The following is a 27,490-nucleotide window of genomic DNA, read 5'->3' on the forward strand; positions in this document are numbered from 1 at the left end:
GACTGGGTACTACCGGCGGTTCATCAAAGACTACGCAAAAATAGCGGGCCCTCTGAATGAGTTGTTGAGAGGAACGGCTGGGCAACCCAAGGGCCAAAGTATTCCCTGGGGACAGAAACAGGAAGAGGCCTTCCAGGCCCTGAAAGAAGCCCTGACATCGGCCCCCATCTTGGCTTATGCCGATTTTGATAAACCATTCATCTTAGCTACTGATGGCAGCCTCTACGGACTTGGGGCAGTCCTGTCGCAGGTACAAGATGGACATGAGAGAGTGATCGCTTATGCCAGTAGATCCTTGCGAGATACGGAGCGAAACCCCCATAACTACAGTTCCTTCCGGCTGGAACTCCTTGCCCTGGTGTGGGCTATGACGGAGAAATTTGCAGGATATCTGACAGGAGCTAAGATCTTCGTACGGACGGATAACAATCCCCTGGCCCATCTGGGTACTGCCAAGTTGGGAGCCCTGGAGCAACGCTGGGCGGCTCGCCTCGCAAAGTATGACTTCTCAATTCGCTACCGCTCCGCTACAGAGAACACTAATGCTGATGGTCTCTCGAGGGTTACTTTTGAAACTCCAGTAGGGGATATGGATGAACAAAAGGAAGAAGATGAAACTCCTGACTTCCGCAAGTTCGCTCCCCCAACAGTCGCGGCCCAGACAAGTGGGGAGGCCCGTAAGCTACCCAAAGCATTGGGGAGAACTAATGAAGAATGGGGCAGATTGCAAGATGAAGACATTGGACTGCAGCAAATGAAAAGCTGGGTAACCCAGGGCAGGAAACCCAACAAAGAAGAAAGGACTGATCTGGATGCTGAGATGAAGTCCGTTCTACATCAATGGGACAGACTGGAAGTGCATGGAGCTGTTTTGTTCCGCAAGTGGCAACAGCCTGCCGACCTAGAGGCGAGGTGGCAGGTAGTGATACCCAGAAGAATGGCACGGGAGATAGCCAAAGAGGCTCATGAGTTTGGAGCTCACTTCGGGCCAGTCAAGACATACCAGTGGCTGCAGCGTTATGTGTATTGTCCGCGACTGGAGGCCACAGTTGAAGAAGTTTGCCGACAGTGTCGAGTGTGTGAACTCACGAAGAGTACAGAACAGAGAGCACCCCTACAGTCCATCCAGACCACAGAACCGCTGGAAGTGTTGATGATAGACTATCTTCTTGTGGGACAATCGTCAAGAGGTCCACAGTATTGCCTGGTCATGATCGACCACTTCTCCAAGTTTGCAGTAGTCACCCCAACTCGGGACCAGACGGCCGAGTCCGCGGCACGAGCCATTTGTCAAGACTTCATTCGGGTCTATGGGTGTCCAAAGCGGATCCATTCAGATCAAGGGGCGTGCTTTCAAGGAAAAGTGATGGAAGAGCTACATCGACTGTACGGCATTGAAAAATCCAGGACAACTCCTTATCATCCCCAAGGAAACGGAGCCTGTGAGCGCTTTAACCGCACATTGCTGCAAATGCTGAGGACACTAGAGGAAGACAAGAGGGCACACTGGCCTGACTACCTGCCAGAATTAGTCTGGGCTTACAATAATCGTGTCCACACCACCACCGGTTACACCCCATACATGTTACTGTTCGGTAGGGCTGGTCGAGAGATCGTGGAATTAAACCTAGAACAGCCAGAAGACCTAATAGAGCGATCAACCACCTCATGGGTGAAAGAACACCGTCGGCGTCTCCAGACCATTCGCCGGTTGGCAGGTCAGCGGTTACAGGAGAGAGCTCATACAGACCGTCCTCCAGTTCAGGAGGTTCCATTGCAGCCTGGGGATCGGGTACTGGTACGAGAGAAACGTCCCAGAGGCAAGTTGAGTGAGCGTTGGGAAGTACAGCCGTATAAAGTGATCAAGAGAGTGTACCCTAATGGTCCGGTCTACGAAGTGCAGGTTGAGAATGAGGAATTTGCTTCACGGACTCTACATAGGAATATGTTACGGCCATGCCGGTCCAAAGATCCCGCACCTGTTCAGAGGACACCTCCTCCTGCCCCATACTCAGAACTTGTTATCTCTGATGGAGATTATGGTGAAGACTGGTGGACTGCTCCCAACACTGAAGGAGCCTCCCAGGTTACAGGTGATGAAGGCACTGTCACAGAACCATTGCCGGCCCGTAATGGAGAGGGGCCCTCGGACACACCCGAACCTCCTATTGTGGTGGATGAATCCAGACTGGCAGTTCCTAGTGGAGAGAGTCAGGTCGTAACAGATAGCCAGGACCTCCGGAGATCCAGTAGGCTTACTGCAGGGGTTCCACCAAACAGGTACGCTGCTGATGAGTTCATTTGGTCCACCTGTATGTATTGTGGACAATGTTGTACTGCTGTATAAAAAGTTACATTAAGCATTATTTCTATGGACTATATAGCAAGGCCGAGGACGGCCACCTTTAAGTGGGGAGGCATGTAAGAGGCAGCCCTGATCATCCAGCAACATTTCCAACACATATATATATAGCAGACTGTCATGTTTCCCTCCAGCCACCAGAGGCCACTGTGGCTGAGTAGGACAGTGTGAGGGGTTGTTTCCAGAGGACAAGGAGTTAAGTGTTTTTCCCGGGCTGAGCAGAGAGCCTGGGGTGCAGGTGTCTGAGTACACAGGAAGAAGGACGCTGTGCACTGAGAGGGAGATCCACAGGGAAGATTAGAGTGATTTCTCCCTGCCAACCTGCTGTGACACAGTATCTGAGACATTGGAGTGTGTTTGCTCCCTGACTGAGCTGATGTTTCCTGGTGCAGAAGAGAGTCTGCTGTAGTGTGAGGCACTTACCAGAGGAACTGTGAGTGAATTCCAGGCCCTGCCTGACTACACGTCCAGAGTTGCTGATTATCTCTAACCAGAGTTACAGAGACTACAAAGAGAGGCCAGAGCTGAGCCACGCTGAAGCAAGCAAGCAAGCAAGCAACCAGATCGGGACCCAGACTGTATCTGCCTGCATGTGCCGGACACCGAACTGTGAGTGCACTGATGCTAACCGGAGCTAGGACATAGTGGAATAGGATTTAGTTTAGTGCACCGTAGAGGTGCACCCCGGGTAGCGGGGACAGATAGGACTACCTAGAAGAGAGTAGCCTGCTATTGTCTGTACTTGTGTTTGTGATTCATTTGTTTTCTTTATGCAAATTTCCATTATCTTTGTTGTGAATTCTCAAGCTGTTCATATTGTAAATCTGCTTCTCCGGCAGTTAGAGTTCTCCTTTAATAAAGCCGGTTTCTACTTCAGCCTCCTTGTCTGCTGCACTGTACTTGAGTCCTGCTCTACGGTCTCTTCCTCTGCTGACCGTTACACTCCTCCCACTAGGCGGCGCAGGCACGTGACGTCAGTGAGTGAGCGCCGCCCTCACTGCCTGTTACCGGAGCTGAGAGTAAGGTACCCTAGTAAAGAGATTAGCGCTGATTTAAAGTTAAAATGACGGATTACAGTTAATAAATGTATACTCCTCTGAGTGGCAGGGAGGGGGATCTGTAGATGGCACTGTTATGGGGAGGGGGATCTGTGAATGGCACTGTTTAGAGGGGATCTGTGCATGACACTGTTACAGGGAGGGGGATTTGTGGATGACACTGTCATGGGGTGGATCTGTGGATGACACATATAGCATAAGATGCTATATGGTGTTATCCATAGATCCCCCCATAGCAGTGTCATCCACTGATCCCCCTCCCAATAACAGTGTCATCCACTGATCCCCCTCCCCATAACAATACCATCCACAGATCCCCCTCCCCATAACAGTGCCTTTCACAGATCCCCCTCCTCATAACAGTGCCATCCACAGATCCCCCTCCTCATAACAGTGCCACCCACAGATCCTAGTCAGTTCCCTGGACTGGAGAAGATCGTCTTGAAGACAGGGAGGGCTGGGCATTTAGGGGTAGTCTTTTCTGGCGAGTATAGCCCAAACCCAATATTTTAACTGGAAAAGTTGGGGGTCGTTTTATACGCCCAATCGTCTTATACGCCGGAAAATACGGTAAATCCTTCCTATTATTAGTCCTAATTCATAAGTCCAGAATAAATAATCGTTATTGATTTAAATTCACATATAAATAAATAAGTAGGAATTAATAATTCATAACTTATTGTTCTGTTCTTGATATCAATAGTTCATCTCAATTGAGTATACAGGTCCTTCTAAAAAAATTAGCATATTGTGATGAAGTTCATTATTTTCTGTAATGTACTGATAAACATTAGACTTTCATATATTTTAGATTCATTACACACAACTGAAGTAGTTCAAGCCTTTTATTGTTTTAATATTGATGATTTTGGCATACAGCTCATGAAAACCCAAAATTCCTATCTAAAAAAATTAGCATATCATGAAAAGGTTTTCTAAACGAGCTATTAACCTAATCATCTGAATCAACTAATTAACTCTAAACACCTGAAAAAGATTCCTGAGGCTTTTAAAAACTCCCAGCCTGGTTCATTACTCAAAACCGCAATCATGGGTAAGACTGCCGACCTGACTGCTGTCCAGAAGGCCATCATTGACACCCTCAAGCAAGAGGGTAAGACACAGAAGGAAATTTCTGAACGAATAGGCTGTTCCCGGAGTGCTGTATCAAGGCACCTCAGTGGGAAGTCTGTGGGAAGGAAAAAGTGTGGCAGAAAACGCTGCACAACGAGAAGAGGTGACCGGACCCTGAGGAAGATTGTGGAGAAGGACCGATTCCAGACCATGGGGGACCTGCGGAAGCAGTGGACTGAGTCTGGAGTAGAAACATCCAGAGCCACCGTGTACAGGCGTGTGCAGGAAATGGGCTACAGGTGCTGCATTCCCCAGGTCAAGCCACTTTTGAACCAGAAACAGCGGCAGAAGCGCCTGACCTGGGCTACAGAGAAGCAGCACTGGACTGTTGCTCAGTGGTCCAAAGTACTTTTTTCGGATGAAAGCAAATTTTGCATGTCATTCGGTATTCAAGGTGCCAGAGTCTCGAGGAAGATTGGGGAGAGGGAAATGCCAAAATGCCTGAAGTCCAGTGTCAAGTACCCACAGTCAGTGATGGTCTGGGGTGCCATGTCAGCTGCTGGTGTTGGTCCACTGTGTTTTATCAAGGGCAGGGTCAATGCAGCTAGCTATCAGGAGATTTTGGAGCACTTCATGCTTCCATCTGCTGAAAAGCTTTATGGAGATGAAGATTTCATTTTTCAGCACAACCTGGCACCTGCTCACAGTGCCCAAACCACTGGTAAATGGTTTACTGACCATGGTATTACTGTGCTCAATTGGCCTGCCAACTCTCCTGACCTGAACCCCATAGAGAATCTGTGGGATATTGGGAAGAGAAAGTTGAGAGACGCAAGACCCAAAACTCTGGATGAGCTTAAGGCCGCTATCGAAGCATCCTGGGCCTCCATAACACCTCAGCAGTGCCACAGGCTGATTGCCTCCATGCCACGCCGCATTGAAGCAGTGATTTCTGCAAAAGGATTCCCGACCAAGTATTGAGGGCATAACTGAACATAATTATTTGAAGGTTGACTTTTTTTGTATTAAAAACACTTTTCTTTTATTGGTCGGATGAAATATGCTAAATTTTTTAGATAGGAATTTTGGGTTTTCATGAGCTGTATGCCAAAATCATCAATAATAAAACAATAAAAGGCTTGAACTACTTCAGTTGTGTGTAATGAATCTAAAATATATGAAAGTCTAATGTTTATCAGTACATTACAGAAAATAATGAACTTTATCACAATATGCTAATTTTTTTAGAAGGACCTGTAGATCATTAATAAGTCATTAATGTAATGTATAATAAATCCTTTATAAACACGTTATTTTGGGGGGTATTGATTTTCTATTGTTTTTTATAGATTTATTATTGAGCATTTATTTTTGATAATTATTTAGAGTGCCTGTGCCTATATAATTTTATTATTGCTTCTAAATTGGCAGTGGGTAAGCCTAAGACAGTGCACCTTCGTCCAGAAATCAAAGGGGTGAGCCACTATACCAATATGCCAATTCTGTGTGAATTAGGTTAAAGCAACCTGTCATAAAAAGTAAGCAGGACTAGTTGCTTCTCTTTTAGAGAGCTGTCTGGGGAGGGGGGGGGGGCATCATTATCACCTACAATAGGTGATAATGATGCAATCCTTTCTATAATGTACAATCATAGATGAGCAGCCTGACAGGAACATTCACCAATATATAGTATATGCAAGTACCAGAGTGTATTGTGTAATGAGGCACCGTGTCCCTCTGGGCACCTCTGCAAGTAGGGGTAACTAGTCCTGCTCACACTGTATGACAGGTTGCTTGCAGCCATTTAAAATCATTCTTGGAGAACCCCTTTTTATATAAAAAAAAAATTCCATCTGGCTTTCTATATCAAATAGTTTTCCCATTAAACATTAGTGGGCATTAGTGGCATCCTGTTAGGAGTTTACCCAGCCAATACACTATGCATAGCTGTGCTGGAAGAGTTGTCATGCAGAACAGTCAAGCTCCAGCTAGTTGACCTATCAGCGAGGCTGGAACTCAAGCCAATCAGGTTCCTGGCTCAGCGTCAAATCCAAGAGCTAGGTAGAGGATTTAAGTCTGCTACTCATGCTAGTCAATGACAGCTGCCTGTGATTGCATATGTGTCCTGGCTCGGTTTGTTCTTCTGTGCTTTGTGCCTGAACTCAAGACCTGTTTATCAACCCTCTGTATATCGATGTTAGCTTGTTTTATGGGTTAACCCCTCATATGTTGATCTGGCTTTTACTAATTCTCCTAGTATCCTGACTGTGGCTTGTTTTCTGGACTAACACCTGATCTGCTGAATTGGCTTCTACTAATTCTCTTGGTATTCTGACTGTCTCTAGTTTCTGAATTAACCCCTCATCAGATGTTTTGGTACTATCCATCTCTTGTGGTTCTGACCTGCTTGCTCTTTGCATCCCGCTGATTCTGGTAGGTCTGCTTCTACTGAGCTAGCACCAGTTGTCTGCTACCTTACTCTGCAGATATAACCTGGCTCGCTAGCAGCCAAGTCCATCCAGCCTTTCTACTGGCTTTGGTGAAGAACCTAGGGGTAGCCTTAGCTTCCTAGCAACCAGAGTGGTTAAGGAAGACTGATAGCAGTTTCTATATTTGCTGGATGTGGTTCCGGACAGTGACCACAATATTTTCTGACACACCCACACTTTGCCGATGCTTCTTTTCAGCTGACTCATGAAGAATTAAAGGGGTAATCCCAACAACCTACTTTTTTTTAACAACATATCTTGAAATACACACTCAACTGTGCATAACCAGACTCTGAGAAGATTTGATTCTTGTCCAAAACAAACATTAGCAACACTTTTACTCATCAGACAGTAGAATTGGGAGTCTAGTACTCCAGACCAGGCGACCACCCACTGCTCTTACTCAATTACACCATTTATGAACATTATTTTTTTTCTGAACTGATACAATGGAGCATGAATATAATATTGTGAATACGCCTTTAATGCAGTCGAAAGAGTTATCCCATTATCAGTGAAAAGTTATTGGGGTACTGATTGAAATACTAACAGAAGTGGACATACTACATGTGCAACCTGAATAGATGCTCAAAATCCCTAAATGCAATGGGAGCCATTGTTACCATAACAACATAGTATTTTCTTCTGTCTGTAAGGGTATGACACCATGGTACAGCTGGCTGCACGCAGCCAAGCCATGCCCACCCATTGCGACCAATTGCTGTATGATTTACCACAAAACATCAGCTATACCCTTAAGATGGCCATACACATTGTCTAAATTTGATCTAAACAGACGATTTCAACCAAAATGAATGTTCGTTAAGTGAAATTAATGTAATGATGAACAATTGTTTAGGTCGTGGCTTCATCTTGTTGCCTGTGGCAGCGTTTAATGGTTGCCGCATGTGTGGCTTATGTATGTTTGCCTCACATGCGGTTGCCATTGGCAACAAGTGTCTCGGCTGGTTGTTTTGGCCGAGGCACGGTTGTCGCGCATGTGGTTGCCTTTCCCTTTTTATGGTGTTTTCCCTGCTTTGGTTTGCACAGGGTTAACTTGTTGGAGTGTGTTGGGTGTGGCCTCAGGTTTCTTTATATTCTCATGTATTGGAACCTGAGGTCAGTTTGCTTGTTGTCAGCTTGGGAGCTCTGCTCCTGGGCTGTTTGTGTACCTTCTGTGTAAGCCACCCTTAGTTGTCATTGTTGTTATCTATGTCCATTGCTTACCCCTTAGTGTCTGTTACCTGTACCCTTCCTCTCTGGTTTTGTTGTATGTCTAGTGTGGTGTGCCATGTCTGGTATTTGTGGTGTTGTGACCAGCATGGCTGCTTGACGTGTTCCTTTTGGCGTGTGTATGTTGCTCCGGAAGGGACTTGCTTTCCTGGAGGGGTGTAAGCAAAAGCAAGACTGTGTGCTTCCCAGCCTGGATCCTCCATGCATCTTGTAGCCGGAGAGAGGTCCGGGTTGTCGTTTGTGCCGTCATTCCATCTCGGCTGCGGCAGGTAAGTGTTAATAGCATTTGTTGTGTTGCTGTGCTATTTACCTGCCGTACTGTTTCTCTTAAAGTCTTGCACCCTGCCAGCTACTGGGCCTCTGGAGACGTCTCTCATCCGTGTCTTGGATGAACAGGTGTTCTCTGCCCTGTCACCAGTTGTAGGGCAATGCAGGGATTCCTAGACTTCTAGACACGTGGGTACGAGTCCCCTTACCTTTGAAGGGGGCTCATACAGTTAGGATACTAGGGCCTATAAGGGACGTTTTAGGAGGTGACCAGCTCCCTTTTCCCTGCATTGCAGCTCGGTAGCCTAGGACATTGCGCGATGGGGGTTTCCCCTTCTCCCATCCGTGACACCTATACTATAATGCATATCTAACAGTATTTTCATCTATATAATTCTTTTAGAGTGATCCCTCAAGATACAATGGCCTCAGGATACAATATTTTCAACATACAGTTGTCTTTTCTGACGCATCGTAAGTTGAAACTAGACTAAACTAGGCTCATTTTTCTTAAATGGCAATTTTCTCTTATCTTGGATAACATTTTGGGGCTTTGGAACCGATTACTCAACTTACAATGGTTTCAACATACAATTTGGAACCAATAAATATTGTAACTTGAGGGACCATTGTATTTATAAGTATGTTAGTTTGTCCACATGGCCATTTTTAACGCTAAAGAAAGTCTATGGGGCTATTCACATGGCCATTCTTTTACCAGTCAGTGAATAGCGTCTGTGCAAAAAGAGGATATGTCCTATTTTTGCCCGTTTTACAGCCAGACGGGTCCCATTGAAATCAATGGAACCATTTTTAACTGACACTTAGACAGGAGTGCACTTGTCTAACAGCCATTAAAAACGGGTACACTTTAACAATATGGCCATTTAGAGCTTAAAAAAACACCTTACCTCATTCACTTACCCACGCTGCAGCATTCTCTTCATTAAACCTGCTGATAGATCTGCGATATGCGTTATGACTAGAGTTGAGCGGACACCTGGATGTTCGGGTTCAAGAAGTTCGGCCGAACTTCCCGGAAATGTTCGGGTTCAGGATCCGAACCCGATCCGAACTTCGTCCCGAACCCCATTGAAGTCAATGGGGACCCGAACTTTTCTGCACTAAAAAGGCTGTAAAACAGCCCAGGAAAGGGCTAGAGGGCTGCAAAAGGCAGCAACATGTAGGTAAATCCCATGCAAACAAATGTGGATAGGGAAATGAATTAAAATAAAAATAAAATAAATAAAAATTAACCAATATCAATTGGAGAGAGGTCCCATAGCAGAGAATCTGGCTTCACGTCACCCACCACTGGAACAGTCCATTCTCAGATATTTAGGCCCCGGCACCCAGGCAGAGGAGAGAGGTCCCGTAACAGAGAATCTGTCTTCATGTCAGCAGAGAATCAGTCTGCATGTCATAGCAGAGAATCAGGCTTCACGTCAGCCACCAGTGCAACAGTCCATTGTCATATATTTAGGCCCAGCACCCAGGCAGAGGAGAGAGGTCCCATAACAGAGAATCTGGCTTCATGTCAGCAGAGAATCAGTCTGCATGTCATAGCAGAGAATCAGGCTTCACGTCAGCCACCACTGCAACAGTCCATTGTCATATATTTAGGCCCAGCACCCAGGCAGAGGAGAGAGGTCCCGTAACAGAGAATCTGTCTTCATGTCAGCAGAGAATCAGTCTGCATGTCATAGCAGAGAATCAGGCTTCACGTCAGCCACCAGTGCAACAGTCCATTGTCATATATTTAGGCCCAGCACCCAGGCAGAGGAGAGAGGTCCCATAACAGAGAATCTGGCTTCATGTCAGCAGAGAATCAGTCTGCATGTCATAGCAGAGAATCAGGCTTCACGTCAGCCACCACTGCAACAGTCCATTGGCATATATTTAGGCCCAGCACCCAGGCAGAGGAGAGAGGTCCCGTAACAGAGAATCTGTCTTCATGTCAGCAGAGAATCAGTCTGCATGTCATAGCAGAGAATCAGGCTTCACGTCAGCCACCACTGCAACAGTCCATTGGCATATATTTAGGCCCAGCACCCAGGCAGAGGAGAGAGGTCCCGTAACAGAGAATCTGTCTTCATGTCAGCAGAGAATCAGTCTGCATGTCATAGCAGAGAATCAGGCTTCACGTCAGCCACCACTGCAACAGTCCATTGGCATATATTTAGGCCCAGCACCCAGGCAGAGGAGAGAGGTCCCGTAACAGAGAATCTGGCTTCATGCCAGCAGAGAATCAGTCTGCATGTCATAGCAGAGAATCAGGCTTCACGTCAGCCACCACTGCAACAGTCCATTGGCATATATTTAGGCCCAGCACCCAGGCAGAGGAGAGAGGTCCCGTAACAGAGGATCTGGCTTCATGTCAGCAGAGAATCAGTCTGCATGTCATAGCAGAGAATCAGGCTTCACGTCAGCCACCACTGCAACAGTCCATTGTCATATATTTAGGCCCAGCACACAGGCAGAGGAGAGAGGTCCCGTAACAGAGAATCTGTCTTCATGTCAGCAGAGAATTAGTCTGCATGTCATAGCAGAGAATCAGGCTTCACGTCAGCCACCACTGCAACAGTCCATTGTCAGATATTTAGGCCCAGCACCCAGGCAGAGGAGAGAGGTCCCGTAACAGAAAATCTGTCTTCATGTCAGCAGAGAATCAGTCTGCATGTCATAGCAGAGAATCAGGCTTCATGTCAGCCACCACTGCAACAGTCCATTGGCAGATATTTAGGCCCAGCACCCAGGCAAAGGAGAGAGGTCCCGTAACAGAGAATCTGTCTTCATGTCAGAAGAGAATCAGTCTGCATGTCATAGCAGAGAATCAGGCTTCACGTCAGCCACCAGTGCAACAGTCCATTGTCATATATTTAGGCCCAGCACCCAGGCAGAGGAGAGAGGTCCCGTAACAGAGAATCTGGCTTCATGTCAGCAGAGAATCAGTCTGCATGTCATAGCAGAGAATCAGGCTTCACGTCACCCAACATTGGAACAGTCCACTGGCATATATTTAGGCCCCGGCACCCAGACAGAGGAGAGGTTCATTCATCTTTGGGTAGCCTCGCAATATAATGGTAAAATGAAAATAAAAATAGGATTGAATGAGGAAATGCCATGGAGTACAATAATATATGGTTAAGGGGAGGTAGTTAATGTCTAATCTGCACAAGGGATGGACAGGTCCTGTGGGATCCATGCCTGGTTCATTTTTATGAACGTCAGCTTGTCCACATTGGCTGTAGACAGGCGGCTGCGTTTGTCTGTAATGACGCCCCCTACCGTGCTGAATACACGTTCAGACAAAACGCTGGCCGCCGGGCAGGCCAGCACCTCCAAGGCATAAAAGGCTAGCTCTGGCCACGTGGACAATTTAGAGACCCAGAAGTTGAATGAGGCCGAACCATCAGTCAGTACGTGGAGGGGTGTGCACACGTACTGTTCCACCACGTTAGTGAAATGTTGCCTCCTGCTAACACGTTGCGTATCAGGTGGTGGTGCAGTTAGCTGTGGCGTGTTGACAAAACTTTTCCACATCTCTGCCATGCTAACCCTGCCCTCAGAGGAGCTGGCCGTGACACAGCTGCCTTGGCGACCTCTTGCTCCTCCTCTGCCTTGGCCTTGGGCTTCCACTTGTTCCCCTGTGACATTTGGGAATGCTCTCAGTAGCGTGTCTACCAACGTGCGCTTGTACTCGCGCATCTTCCTATCACGCTCCAGTGCAGGAAGTAAGGTGGGCACATTGTCTTTGTACCGTGGATCCAGCAGGGTGGCAACCCAGTAGTCCGCACTCGTTAAAATGTGGGCAACTCTGCTGTCGTTGCGCAGGCACTGCAGCATGTAGTCGCTCATGTGTGCCAGGCTGCCCAGGGGTAAGGACAAGCTGTCCTCTGTGGGAGGCGTATCGTCATCGTCCTGCCTTTCCCCCCAGCCACACAGCAGTGATGGGCCCGAGCTGCGTTGGGTGCCACCCTGCTGTGACCATGCTTCATCCTCATCCTCCTCCACCTCCTCCTCATCCTCGTCCTCCAGTAGTGGGCCCTGGCTGGCCACACTTGTACCTGGCCTCTGCTGTTGCAAAAAAACTCCCTCTGAGTAACTTCGAAGAGACTGGCCTGAAAGTGCTAAAAATGACCCCTCTTCCTCCTCCTCCTCCTCCTGGGCCACCTCCTCTTCCATCATCGCCCTAAGTGTTTTCTCAAGGAGACATAGAAGTGGTATTGTAATGCTGATAACGGCGTCATCGCCACTGGCCATGCTGGTGGAGTACTCGAAACAGCGCAACAGGGCACACAGGTCTCGCATGGAGGCCCAGTCATTGGTGGTGAAGTGGTGCTGTTCCGTAGTGCGACTGACCCGTGCGTGCTGCAGCTGAAACTCCACTATGGCCTGCTGCTGCTCGCACAGTCTGTCCAGCATGTGCAAGGTGGAGTTTCACCTGGTGGACACGTCGCATATGAGGCGGTGAGCGGGAAGGCCGAAGTTACGCTGTAGCGCAGACAGGCGAGCAGCGGCAGGATGTGAACGCCGGAAGCGCGAACAGACAGCCCGCACTTTATGCAGCAGCTCTGACATGTCGGGGTAGTTGTGAATGAACTTCTGCACCACCAAATTCAGCACATGCGCCAAGCAAGGGATGTGCGTCAAACCGGCTAGTCCCAGAGCTGCAACGAGATTTCGCCCATTATCGCACACCACCAGGCCGGGCTTGAGGCTCACCGGCAGCAACCACTCGTCGGTCTGTTGTTCTATACCCCGCCACAACTCCTGTGCGGTGTGGAGCCTGTCCCCCAAACATATGAGTTTCAGAATGGCCTGCTGACGTTTACCCCGGGCTGTGCTGAAGTTGGTGGTGAAGGTGTGTGGCTGACTGGATGAGCAGGTGGAAGAAGAGGAGGAGGAAGCTGAGTAGGAGGAGGTGGCAACATGAGGCAAAGAATGTTGCCCTGCGATCCTTGGCGGCGGAAGGACGTGCGCCAAACAGCTCTCCGCCAGGGGTCCAGCTGCCACTACATTTACCCAGTGTGCAGTTAGGGAGATATAGCGTCCCTGGCCGTGCTTACTGGTCCACGTATCTGTGGTTAGGTGGACCTTGCCACAGATGGCGTTGCGCAGTGCACACTTGATTTTATCGGATACTTGGTTGTGCAGGGAAGGCACGGCTCTCTTGGAGAAGTAGTGCCGGCTAGGAACAACATACTGTGGGACAGCAAGCGACATGAGCTGTTTGAAGCTGTCTGTGTCCACCAGCCTAAATGACAGCATTTCATAGGCCAGTAGTTTAGAAATGCTGCCATTCAGGGCCAGGGATCGAGGGTGGCTAGGTGGGAATTTACGCTTTCTCTCAAATGTTTGTGAGATGGAGAGCTGAACGCTGCCGTGTGACATGGTTGAGATGCTTGGTGACGGAGGTGGTGGTGTTGGTGGTACATCCCCTGTTTGCTGGGCGGCAGGTGCCAACGTTCCTCCAGAGGCGGAGGAAGAGGCCGAGGCGGCAGCAGCAGAAGAGGCCAAGGCGGCAGCAGCAGAAGAGGTAGCAGGGGGAGCCTGAGTGACTTCCTTGTTTTTAAGGTGTTTACTCCACTGCAGTTCATGCTTTGCATGCAGGTGCCTGGTCATGCAGGTTGTGCTAAGGTTCAGAACGTTAATGCCTCACTTCAGGCTCTGATGGCACAGCGTGCAAACCACTCGGGTCTTGTCGTCAACACATTGTTTGAAGAAGTGCCATGCCAGGGAACTCCTTGAAGCTGCCTTTGGGGTGCTCGGTCTCAGATGGCGGCGGTCAGTAGCAGGCGGAGTCTCTTGGTGGCGGGTGTTCTGCTTTTGCCCACTGCTCCCTCTTTTGCTACGCTGTTGGCTCGGTCTCACCACTGCCTCTTCCTCCAAACTGTGAAAGTCAGTGGCACGACCTTCATTCCATGTGGGATCTAGGACCTCATCGTCCCCTGCATCGTCTTCCACCCAGTCTTGATCCCTGACCTCCTGTTCAGTCTGCACACTGCAGAAAGACGCAGCAGTTGGCACCTGTGTTTTGTCATCATCAGAGACTTGCTGAGGTGGTATTCCCATGTCCTCATCATCAGGAAACATAAGTGGTTGTGCGTCAGTGTCATGGAACCATGAACCAGACGTACAACAAGAGATAAGTGGAAATAAGAAGGCTTTATTGAAAATCAAGCTGTAAGGCAAAAGTCCAAACGGATGGCTAAACCGAAGCAGGGTCTTGCGAAGCCAGAGGTCAGGAACCAGAAGGGTAGTCAGACGAAGCCTGGATCAGGAACCAGCAGGGTAGTCAGACGAAGCCTGGATCAGGAACCAGCAGGGTAGTCAGACGAAGCCAGGATCAGGAACCAGAAGCAGCAGCAGTCTAGAAGCATGTGAACACAGGAGGACCAAGCAAGGAACTGAAGCCACAGACCTCCTATATATATGAGCTAGGCATCCAGCTCCTCCCAGTGGAAAGGAGGAGCCGCAGGGTGGAAGGCTACAAGAAACCCAGAAACCAAGATGGCCGCCAGCACATGTCAAACGAAGGAGAGCAGCAAGAAGGTAAGACCATGACAGTACCTCCCCCTCAAGGGCCCCTCCTCCGCGGAGTAAAGAACGGTTTCTGAGGGAAGCGTGCGTGGAAGGCTCGGAGCAAGGCAGGAGCATGGACATCTGTGGAGGGAACCCAGGAACGCTCCTCTGGACCATAACCACGCCAATGGACCAAAAACTGCACCCGACCGCGGACCAGGCGTGAGTCCAGGATATTGCTCACCTCATACTCCTCACGATTGCCCACTTGGACCGGACGAGGCCGAGGAACCGAGGAAGTGAAACGATTACACACCAGTGGCTTCAACAGGGAGACATGAAACACGTTGGAGATCCGCATGCCAGGAGGAAGCGCAAGGGCATAGGCTACCGGGTTTACCCTGCGAAGCACTCGGAAGGGACCAACAAAGCGAGGCGCCAGCTTGGGAGTGGGCACTCGAAGGTTGAGGTTGCGGGTGGACAACCATACGCGGTCTCCGACCTGGTAGGAAGGAGCGGGCGCTCGTCTGCGATCAGCCTGGAGTCTCTGGCGCTGCGCAGAGACCTCAAGGGACCTCTGGATCTGTACCCAAGAAGCACGTAGGACGGAAAGGTGATCCTCCACAGCTGGAATATCCTGGGGAGAGAATACCTCCGGTAACACGGCAGGTTGGAACCCATAATTGGCCATGAAGGGAGACGTCCCAGAGGAAGAGTTCACCGCCGTGTTCCTGGCAAACTCAGCCCAAGGCAGGAGGTCAACCCAATTGTCTTGGTGATCGGAGACATAGCAACGAAGGAATTGCTCCAAGGCCTGATTGGATCGTTCTGCGGCCCCATTGGACTGAGGGTGGTAGGCCGAGGAGAAAGAGAGATGAATCCCCAACTGGGAGCAAAAGGCGCGCCAGAACCTGGACACAAACTGACTCCCCCGATCCGACACAATCTCCTTGGGCAAACCGTGCAACCGGAAGACCTCCCTGGCAAAAATCGTGGCCAACTCTTGTGCAGAGGGTAACTTCTTGAGAGGAACACAGTGGCACATCTTGGAAAACCGATCCACAATCATGAGAATGACCGTATGGCCTCGGGATGCAGGGAGGTCCACAATGAAATCCATCCCCAGGTGTGACCATGGACGCTCCCCGGTGGCTATGGGTTGCAAAAGGCCCAACGGACGGTGCCGAGGGGACTTACTCTGGGCACAAACGGAGCATGCCGCTACATATGCGGCGATGTCGGAACGTAGAGAAGGCCACCAGAACAAACGTGAAACAGCCCAGGACAGCTGATTCTTTCCAGGATGCCCCGCGGCCTTGGAGTTATGGTAGGTTCGCAACAACCGAGTGCGCAACTCCTCAGGCACAAAACATCTGCCGTTGGGTCTCCCAGAGGGAGCACCAGATTGAGCCGCCAAAATCTGCTCACCCAGGGGAGAGGTCAGGCTGGTGCGAATGGCGGCCAGGATCTGATTCGGAGGTATGACCGAAGTCGGAATCGACTCCTCCCCGGACAGCTCGGAGTACTGCCGTGATAAGGCATCCGCTCTGATGTTCTTGGAACCGGGTAGGTAGGAGACCACGTAATTAAAACGTGACAAGAACAGAGCCCATCTGGCCTGACGTGGTGTCAATCTCTTGGCCTCAGAGAGGTAGGTCAGATTCTTGTGGTCCGTCAGGATGAGAACCGGAACCACCGAGCCCTCGAGCAAGTGCCTCCATTCTTTAAGGGCCTGCACGATGGCCAATAACTCCCTGTCACCAATCTGATAGTTGCTCTCCGCGGAAGACAGTTTCCGGGAGTAAAACCCACAAGGAAGCAGAGGACCCTCTGGTGTTCTACGCTGAGACAGAAGGGCGCCTACTCCCGTCTCAGACGCGTCCACCTCGAGGACAAAAGGCAACCCAGGGTTGGGATGCGACAGAATCGGAGCCGACACAAAGGCGGACTTTAGAGCCTCAAAAGCTCGGATGGCCTCGAGCGGCCAGACCTGGGGATTACTGCCCTTCCTGGTCAGATCCGTGAGAGGCTTGGCTAGCCTGGAAAAGTCCCTGATGAACTTCCGATAATAATTGGCGAAGCCCAAAAAGCGCTGCAGGGCACGAAGACCACTGGGCTGGGGCCACTGTAAGACAGCCGAAACCTTCTCAGGATCCATGGAGAACCCCTCAGCGGAAATGATGTAACCTAAGAAGGTTACCTGGGATCGGTGAAATTCGCATTTCTCAAGCTTACCGAACAGCTTGTTCTCTCGTAACCGTTGCAACACTCGTCTGACATCCAGAATGTGGGCCTCCATGGATTCAGAATATACCAAGATGTCATCCAAATAGACCACCACACACTGCTGCAACAGGTCACGGAAAACATCGTTGATGAATTCCTGGAAGACTGCGGGCGCATTGCACAACCCAAAGGGCATAACCAAGGATTCATAATGACCGGTCCTGGTGTTAAACGCGGTCTTCCACTCATCGCCCGCCTTGATCCTTACCAGGTTATATGCCGCCCTCAGGTCGAGTTTGGTAAAGACCGTGGCCCCTTTGAGGCGATCGAACAGCTCGGAAATCAAGGGTATCGGGTAAGCGTTCTTGATCGTGATGCGATTGAGACCCCTGTAATCGATGCAAGGCCTCAACTCACCGCCCTTCTTTTTCACAAAGAAAAATCCAGCCCCTGCCGGGGACGAGGATTTGCGAATGTGTCCGCGTGAAAGCGCCTCCCTCACGTACTCCTCCATGGCCTCATTCTCCGCTACCGACAGTGGATAGACTTTGCCACGAGGAGGAACGGCACCAGATTGTAACTCTATGGCACAATCGTATGGGCGGTGCGGAGGTAGGGCAACCGCACGCACCTTATCGAATACATCCCGGTACTCCTCGTATTCAGGAGGCAACAGAGAGTCCGAGGAAGTACACAGCAACTTGACAGACCCATGGATGCAACTAGCCCCACACTGCGGTGACCACGAGAGGATCTCAGCCGATCTCCAATCGAAAGTCGGATTATGCTTCTGGAGCCAGGGGTACCCCAAGACCACCGAGTAGTGTGGAGACGAAATAACCTGGAGACAGACCGACTCTCTGTGAACGGCACCAATGGCCATCCCCACTGGAAGGGTCTCATGAGTCACGTGTGGCGGCAGAAGGGGTCTGCCGTCTATCGCCTCAAGAGCCAGTGGGGAACCTCGAGGCTGCAGAGGAATGGAATTGGCGGCAGCGAACACACTATCAATGAACAAACCACCAGCACCAGAGTCCACCAACGCCTGGGTCGTCACCGAGCCCCCGACCCAGGAGAGGACAACAGTAATCAGTGGTTTGTCAACACGGGAAACCGGGGACGAGGAGACTCCACCCAAGATCTGCCCCCGACAGGATCTCAGGTGCGAGCGTTTCCCGGACGGTTCGGGCATGCCAACCGAAAATGCCCAGCGAGACCACAGTACAAGCATCGGCCCTCGCGTCTCCGGAGTACCCTCTCCCCCTCGGACAGGCGAGCAAACCCCAGCTGCATTGGTTCACCCCCAGACAAGTCATCCCCAGGAGACGAGGGAGGAGAGGGAGGCACGGGTGGGACAGCAAACGTAGGCGCCAATCTGTTAGGAGACCTCCGCAGGCTCTCCTTAAAGGAAGGTCTCTCCCTGAGTCTGGTGTCAATCAAAATCAGGAAAGAAATAAGAGACTCGAGCTCCACTGGTAGGTCCTTAGCTGCAACCTCATCCTTCAAGGCATCCGAGAGACCATGAGAGAAAGCAGCGACCAGAGCCTCATTATTCCAGCCCACCTCTGCTGCCAGGGTACGAAACTCAATGGCGTATTCAGCTACGGATCGTGAACCCTGTCTGATGGACATAAGGAGCTTCGCAGCAGAGGCAGCACGAGCCGGCACATCGAATACCTTCCGAAGAGAAGCAACAAAACCGGAAAACTCGGCAACCACCGGATTGTTGTTCTCCCATAAAGGGCTGGCCCAGGCCAAGGCCTTGTCCGAGAGCAGCGAGATCAAGAAGCCCACCTTTGATCTCTCAGTAGGAAAGGCATGTGGCAGCAACTCGAAATAAATGCCCACCTGGTTAAGGAAACCTCGGCACTGAGTTGGCTCTCCCCCAAAGCGCTGTGGAAGGGGGGCAGAACCGGTCATACCCCGAAACACCGCAGGCGCAGCAACAGGTGTCGGGGTAGACTCTGGCGCAACAACCGGAGCAGCAGTAGGAGCGGGCCCAGGAGCGACAACCGACCCATCGGCAACGGAAGCTAAATGAGCCGTGCGTTCAAGCAGGGTTTGCAACGCCACAGCGAACCGACCCAACAGGTGATCCTGCTGATCAAGTCTGGCAACCAGCGTAGGTAGCGAGGATGGCCCTGTACCGTCAGAATTCATGGCTTGGTCCTAATGTCATGGAACCATGAACCAGACGTACAACAAGAGATAAGTGGAAATAAGAAGGCTTTATTGAAAATCAAGCTGTAAGGCAAAGTCCAAACGGATGGCTAAACCGAAGCAGGGTCTTGCGAAGCCAGAGGTCAGGAACCAGAAGGGTAGTCAGACGAAGCCTGGATCAGGAACCAGCAGGGTAGTCAGACGAAGCCTGGATCAGGAACCAGCAGGGTAGTCAGACGAAGCCAGGATCAGGAACCAGAAGCAGCAGCAGTCTAGAAGCATGTGAACACAGGAGCACCAAGCAAGGAACTGAAGCCACAGACCTCCTATATATATGAGCTAGGCATCCAGCTCCTCCCAGTGGAAAGGAGGAGCCGCAGGGTGGAAGGCTACAAGAAACCCAGAAACCAAGATGGCCGCCAGCACATGTCAAACGAAGGAGAGCAGCAAGAAGGTAAGACCATGACAGTCAGTGCATTCTATGTCTTCCACCGCTGGGGAAGGGCTAGGTGGATGCCCTTGGGAAACCCTGCCATCAGAGTCTTCAAACAGCATAAGAGACTGCTGCATAACTTGAGGCTCAGACAGTTTCCCTGATATGCATGGGGGTGATGTGACAGACTGATGGGGTTGGTTTTCAGGCGCCATCTGTGCGCTTTCTGCAGAAGACTGGGTGGGAGATAATGTGAACGTGCTTGATCCACTGTCGGCCACCCAATGACTAATGCCTGTACCTGCTCAGGCCTTACCATCCTTAGAACGGCATTGGGCCCCACCATATATCGCTGTAAATTCTGGCGGCTACTGGGACCTGAGGTAGTTGGTACACTAGGACGTGTGCATGTGGCAGAACGGCCACGTCCTCTCCCAGCACCAGAGGGTCCACTAACACCACCACGACCATGTCCACGTCCGCGTCCCTTACTAGATGTTTTCCTCATTGTTATCGTTCACCACAACAACAAAAATATTATTTGGCCCAATGTATTGAATTCAAATTCAGGCCTTTTTTTACAGACACCTAACACTATCTGGCTATCTATTTAGGTACCGTATTACACTAATACAGGCACAGCAGTAACCACAGATTTAGCTGACTATGAATTTGAGGCCTAGTATTTAGGCGCTGGGTGACAGGTATACGTTTTACGGACAGAATTAGACTGGGATATGCACAGTAGCGTGTGTGTGAAGTTATTGAGAATGACCCTATCAGCACCTTGATTCTGATATACCCTTTTAGGGATGTATTTAAAGTAGGCCTGATACAGCAGAAACCACTAAATTAGGAAATTGCTAAATTGGGAATTGTATTTCAACCCAGAACAAAAAATTTGCTTTGACGGACACTAAATAACTTGCCCAGCCACAACAGTACAGCAGTAACGACAGATTTAGCTGAATATAAATTTGAGGCCTAGTATTTAGGCGCTGGGTGACAGGTATAGATTTACTGACAGAATTAGACTTGGAAATGCACAGTAGCGTGTGTGTGAAGTTATTCAGAATGACCCTATGTGCACCTTGAATATTATATACTCTTTTAGGGATAGATTTCAAATAGCTCTGATACAGCAGAAACCACTAAATTAGGAAATTGCTAAATTGGGAATTGTATTTCAACCCAGAACAAAAAATGTGCTTTGACGGACACTAAATAACTTGCCCAGCCACAACAGTACAGCAGTAACGACAGATTTAGCTGAATATAAATTTGAGGCCTAGTATTTAGGCGCTGGGTGACAGGTATAGATTTACTGACAGAATTAGACTTGGAAATGCACAGTAGCGTGTGTGTGAAGTTATTCAGAATGACCCTATGTGCACCTTGAATATTATATACTCTTTTAGGGATAGATTTCAAATAGCTCTGATACAGCAGAAACCACTAAATTAGGAAATTGCTAAATTGGGAATTGTATTTCAACCCAGAACAAAAAATGTGCTTTGACGGACACTAAATAACTTGACCAGCTGCACCAGTAACGACAGATTTAGCAGGATATAAATTTGAGGCCTATTCTTTAGGCGCTGGGTGACAGGTATAGGTTTACTGACAGAATTAGACTTGGAAATGCACAGTAGCGTGTGTGTGAAGTTATTCAGAATGACCCTATGTGCACCTTGAATATTATATACCCTTTTAGGGATAGATTTCAAATAGCTCTGATACAGCAGAAACCACTAAATTAGGAAATTGCTAAATTGGGAATTGTATTTCAACCCAGAACAAAAACTGTGCTTTGACGGACACTAAATAACTTGACCAGCCACACCAGTAACGACAGATTTAGCTGACTATAAATTTGAGGCCTATTCTTTAGGCGCTGGGTGACAGGTATAGGTTTACTGACAGAATTAGACTTGGAAATGCACAGTAGCGCGTGTGTGAAGTTATTCAGAATGACCCTATGTGCACCTTGAATCTGATATACCCTTTCAGGGATAAATTTAAAGTAGGCCTGATAAAGCAGAAACCACTAAATTAGGAAATTGCTAAATTGGGAATTGTATTTCAACCCAGAACAAAAACTGTGCTTTGACGGACACTAAATAACTTGACCAGCCACACCAGTAACGACAGATTTAGCTGACTATAAATTTGAGGCCTATTCTTTAGGCGCTGGGTGACAGGTATAGGTTTACTGACAGAATTAGACTTGGAAATGCACAGTAGCGCGTGTGTGAAGTTATTCAGAATGACCCTATGTGCACCTTGAATCTGATATACCCTTTTAGGGATAAATTTTAAGTCGGCCTGATACAGCAGAAACCACTAAATTAGGAAATTGCTAAATTGGGAATTGTATTTCAACCCAGAACAAAAACTGTGCTTTGACGGACACTAAATAACTTGACCAGCTGCACCAGTAACGACAGATTTAGCTGACTATAAATTTGAGGCCTATTCTTTTGGCGCTGGGTGACAGGTATAGGTTTACTGACAGAATTAGACTTGGAAATGCACAGTAGAGCGTGTGTGAAGTTATTCAGAATGACCCTATGTGCACCTTGAATCTGATATACCCTTTTAGGGATAAATTTAAAGTAGGCCTGATACAGCAGAAACCACTAAATTAGGAAATTGCTAAATTGGGAATTGTATTTCAACCCAGAACAAAAACTGTGCTTTGACGGACACTAAATAACTTGACCAGCCACACCAGTAATGACAGATTTAGCTGACTATAAATTTGAGGCCTATTCTTTAGGCGCTGGGTGACAGGTATAGGTTTACTGACAGAATTTGACTTGGAAATGCACAGTAGCGTGTGTGTGAAGTTATTCAGAATGACCCTATGTGCACCTTGAATCTGATATACCCTTTTAGGGATAAATTTAAAGTAGGCCTGATACAGCAGAAACCACTAAATTAGGAAATTGCTAAATTGGGAATTGTATCTCAACCCAGAACAAAAACTGTGCTTTGACGGACACTAAATAACTTGACCAGCCACACCAGTAACGACAGATTTAGCTGGATATAAACTTGAGGCCTAGTATTTAGGCGCTGGGTGACAGGTATACGTTTTACGGACAGAATTAGACTGGGATATGCACAGTAGCGTGTGTGTGAAGTTATTGAGAATGACCCTATCAGCACCTTGATTCTGATATACCCTTTTAGGGATGTATTTAAAGTAGGCCTGATACAGCAGAAACCACTAAATTAGGAAATTGCTAAATTGGGAATTGTATTTCAACCCAGAACAAAAAATTTGCTTTGACGGACACTAAATAACTTGCCCAGCCACAACAGTACAGCAGTAATGACAGATTTAGCTGAATATAAATTTGAGGCCTAGTATTTAGGCGCTGGGTGACAGGTATAGATTTACTGACAGAATTAGACTTGGAAATGCACAGTAGCGTGTGTGTGAAGTTATTCAGAATGACCCTATGTGCACCTTGAATATTATATACTCTTTTAGGGATAGATTTCAAATAGCTCTGATACAGCAGAAACCACTAAATTAGGAAATTGCTAAATTGGGAATTGTATTTCAACCCAGAACAAAAAATGTGCTTTGACGGACACTAAATAACTTGCCCAGCCACAACAGTACAGCAGTAACGACAGATTTAGCTGAATATAAATTTGAGGCCTAGTATTTAGGCGCTGGGTGACAGGTATAGATTTACTGACAGAATTAGACTTGGAAATGCACAGTAGCGTGTGTGTGAAGTTATTCAGAATGACCCTATGTGCACCTTGAATATTATATACTCTTTTAGGGATAGATTTCAAATAGCTCTGATACAGCAGAAACCACTAAATTAGGAAATTGCTAAATTGGGAATTGTATTTCAACCCAGAACAAAAAATGTGCTTTGACGGACACTAAATAACTTGACCAGCTGCACCAGTAACGACAGATTTAGCAGGATATAAATTTGAGGCCTATTCTTTAGGCGCTGGGTGACAGGTATAGGTTTACTGACAGAATTAGACTTGGAAATGCACAGTAGCGTGTGTGTGAAGTTATTCAGAATGACCCTATGTGCACCTTGAATATTATATACCCTTTTAGGGATAGATTTCAAATAGCTCTGATACAGCAGAAACCACTAAATTAGGAAATTGCTAAATTGGGAATTGTATTTCAACCCAGAACAAAAACTGTGCTTTGACGGACACTAAATAACTTGACCAGCCACACCAGTAACGACAGATTTAGCTGACTATAAATTTGAGGCCTATTCTTTAGGCGCTGGGTGACAGGTATAGGTTTACTGACAGAATTAGACTTGGAAATGCACAGTAGCGTGTGTGTGAAGTTATTCAGAATGACCCTATGTGCACCTTGAATCTGATATACCCTTTCAGGGATAAATTTAAAGTAGGCCTGATAAAGCAGAAACCACTAAATTAGGAAATTGCTAAATTGGGAATTGTATTTCAACCCAGAACAAAAACTGTGCTTTGACGGACACTAAATAACTTGACCAGCCACACCAGTAACGACAGATTTAGCTGACTATAAATTTGAGGCCTATTCTTTAGGCGCTGGGTGACAGGTATAGGTTTACTGACAGAATTAGACTTGGAAATGCACAGTAGCGCGTGTGTGAAGTTATTCAGAATGACCCTATGTGCACCTTGAATCTGATATACCCTTTTAGGGATAAATTTTAAGTCGGCCTGATACAGCAGAAACCACTAAATTAGGAAATTGCTAAATTGGGAATTGTATTTCAACCCAGAACAAAAACTGTGCTTTGACGGACACTAAATAACTTGACCAGCTGCACCAGTAACGACAGATTTAGCTGACTATAAATTTGAGGCCTATTCTTTTGGCGCTGGGTGACAGGTATAGGTTTACTGACAGAATTAGACTTGGAAATGCACAGTAGAGCGTGTGTGAAGTTATTCAGAATGACCCTATGTGCACCTTGAATCTGATATACCCTTTTAGGGATAAATTTAAAGTAGGCCTGATACAGCAGAAACCACTAAATTAGGAAATTGCTAAATTGGGAATTGTATTTCAACCCAGAACAAAAACTGTGCTTTGACGGACACTAAATAACTTGACCAGCCACACCAGTAATGACAGATTTAGCTGACTATAAATTTGAGGCCTATTCTTTAGGCGCTGGGTGACAGGTATAGGTTTACTGACAGAATTTGACTTGGAAATGCACAGTAGCGTGTGTGTGAAGTTATTCAGAATGACCCTATGTGCACCTTGAATCTGATATACCCTTTTAGGGATAAATTTAAAGTAGGCCTGATACAGCAGAAACCACTAAATTAGGAAATTGCTAAATTGGGAATTGTATCTCAACCCAGAACAAAAACTGTGCTTTGACGGACACTAAATAACTTGACCAGCCACACCAGTAACGACAGATTTAGCTGGATATAAACTTGAGGCCTAGTATTTAGGCGCTGGGTGACAGGTATACGTTTACTGACAGAATTAGACTGGTATATGGCCAAAAAATAACCACACTATTGATGGTTAAATGCACTTGGTGTGACAGCTTGACCAACCACACTACTGAGGGTTAAATGCACTTGGTGACAGGCGCAGCTTGCCCCTGATGTAGTATATGGCCAACAAATAAACAGACTATTGCTGTTTAAATGCACTTGGTGTGACAGCTTCACCCTGATGTAGGATTTAGCCAAAAAACAACCACACCATTGAGGGTTAAATGCACTTGGTGACAGCTTGCCCCTGATGTAGTATATGGCCAAAAAAGAAACAGACTATTGCTGGTTAAATGTACTTGGTGTGACAGCTTCACCCTGATGTAGGATTTAGCCAAAAAACAACCACATCATTGAGGGTTAAATGCACTTGGTGACAGCTTGCCCCTGATGTAGTATATGGCCAAAAAAATAAACAGACTATTGCTGGTTAAATGCACTTGGTGTGACAGCTTCACCCTGATGTAGGATTTAGCCAAAAAAACAACCACACCATTGAGGGTTAAATGCACTTGGTGACAGGCTCAGCTTGCCCCTGATGTAGTATATGGCCAAAAAATAAAAAGACTATTGCTGGTTAAATGCACTTGGTGTGACAGCTTCACCCTGATGTAGGATTTAGCCAAAAAAACAACCACACCATTGAGGGTTAAATGCACTTGGTGGCAGCTTGTGCTGGCGCAACACAAGACACAAAATGGCCGTCGATCACCCCAGAAAAAAGTGACTGAAAAACGCTCTGGGCAGCCTAAAAACAGTGAGCAATTCAATAGCAGCAGTTCAATCATCCACAGCTGCAGATCGATCACTGGATGGAGTCTTTTGGAGGAGTTAATCAGCCTAATCTCGCCCTACTGTCGCAGCTGCAACCTCTCCCTACGCTAATCAGAGCAGAGTGACGGGCGGTGCTATGTGACTCCAGCTTAAATAGAGGCTGGGTCACATGGTGCTCTGGCTAATCACAGCCATGCCAATAGTAGGCATGGCTGTGACAGCCTCTTGGGGCAAGTAGTATGACGCTTGTTGATTGGCTGCTTTGCAGCCTTTCAAAAAGCGCCAAGAAAGCAACGAACACCGAACCCGAACCCGGACTTTTACGAAAATGTCCGGGTTCGGGTCCGTGTCACGGACACCCCAAAATTCGGTACGAACCCGAACTATACAGTTCGGGTTCGCTCATCCCTAGTGATGACGTAACCACGTGGGATGCACGGTGATGTCATCACGCACATTGCAGGTCCTTCGACAGGTTCTGTTCAATGAAGAGAGCAGAGACTGATGCAGCGTGATCCAGTGGATGAGCTGCAGCAGTCTTTTTGTAGGCAGCAGGCTGGTTCACTCTTCTGGCGACAAGCTCTGGTCCTAGTTTTCCGCCCAACTCAATGGATAATGACACTATGCCTGGAAGTCTCCCTCTCAGTAGCAATGGAGAAGATGGCACAATGCTACCTGATAGAGATCATGGTGCACACTTTATACAGGCATTACAACAGGTAGTTGTTCCTCTTAGCTTGATACACACCAACTCAAAGTCTTTAGGCGTGGCACACTGTAATCCACAGCTGTCTACACTTCTACACAAGTGTTTCTCTCTGTGGCAAGCTGACTGGTCTGTTGCTTCTGACCTGGCGTATTACAGTTTCTTTAAATATTCATGGATACAAGGGCTAAGAAGCACCACCATGATCACCTGCCCCTGCTCAATACCCCCCCCCCCCAACACACATACTGCAGGTTTTCATGCTTCAATCTCTATTTAAGTCTCTAAGGCAGTGTGCCAGTTAGCAAGCATCACTCACCTCTACTTGCTAGCTAACTACCATGCAGTGCGGTTTATCCTCTCTGTTTCAGCAGCTGCAGTGTTCTCTGCCTACTGTGAGCTCCAAACACCATGAGATCCTGTACTCTGACCCTAGACTCAGCTCAGCATTGCATGGTGATTAACCCATTACATTCCAACTATCTACAGTGATGTTTCTTACTGTTTACAGAGCAGTTTCACCCATACATGTTTGTAGCATCCATCAACTTCCAGTAATGGCCGGACTGAGGGGGGGGGCAAAACCCTTAGGGGAGGACACATGATGGGGGGTTTGGTTTAATGAGACCCCGGGTGGTAGGGATAGGTCAGTGGGGTTGGAAGGGATGGGCTAGG

Source organism: Bufo gargarizans, chromosome 4, assembly GCF_014858855.1.
Source record: "Bufo gargarizans isolate SCDJY-AF-19 chromosome 4, ASM1485885v1, whole genome shotgun sequence".
Taxonomy (NCBI): domain Eukaryota; kingdom Metazoa; phylum Chordata; class Amphibia; order Anura; family Bufonidae; genus Bufo; species Bufo gargarizans.